Raw genomic sequence first — 586 nt, 5'->3', positions numbered from 1 at the left:
ATGTCCGTCGTTGCACAGAGGGTTTGGGAGGCTAGGAAACTGGCAACTGATTAATTGTTTTGGAGCACTTTCCAGAACTCAAGCACGAGACTCCCGCAATCGAGGCAGCAACACTACTTACTGTTTCAAACGAGTTTTCCTGCAGGAGCAACTATCAATCAATCAATTAGAAGCGTACGCCGGGGGGCGCTTATCTTCACTCAAAAGCCATCGACAAGCACAATGGCTTCTTCGTCCAGAGCCCCACAGCCAACCTTCCTATTCCAAACGGCTCTCGGGAAGTTTAGGCAACTCATTCCATCCATAGGTTCTATGGGCCTCCCAATCCTCTCCTCTTCATCAAGGTAGAGTGTATGGGGAAATGTAGACGCAATTTGATTCTCTGGAAAATGCTTGTGCATTAATTTCATCTGTATAAGACATACGAAACTTTTCCTCCTTGAGGGGCTAAAACAGGATCCCGAGCCTGTTCCTGTAGGACGATACAGCCTATGCACCTCATTACAATAGCTTAATCTGGTTTGATAAGGTTGCATGATAATCCGAAGTACATGTACAGTGTTGGGTGTGTCAGCATTCCTGTGGT

Source organism: Oratosquilla oratoria, chromosome 7 (genome assembly GCF_046742065.1).
Source record: "Oratosquilla oratoria isolate Oo_2021 chromosome 7, ASM4674206v1, whole genome shotgun sequence".
Taxonomy (NCBI): Eukaryota; Metazoa; Arthropoda; class Malacostraca; order Stomatopoda; family Squillidae; genus Oratosquilla; species Oratosquilla oratoria.
This window is presented reverse-complemented; position numbering follows the sequence as displayed.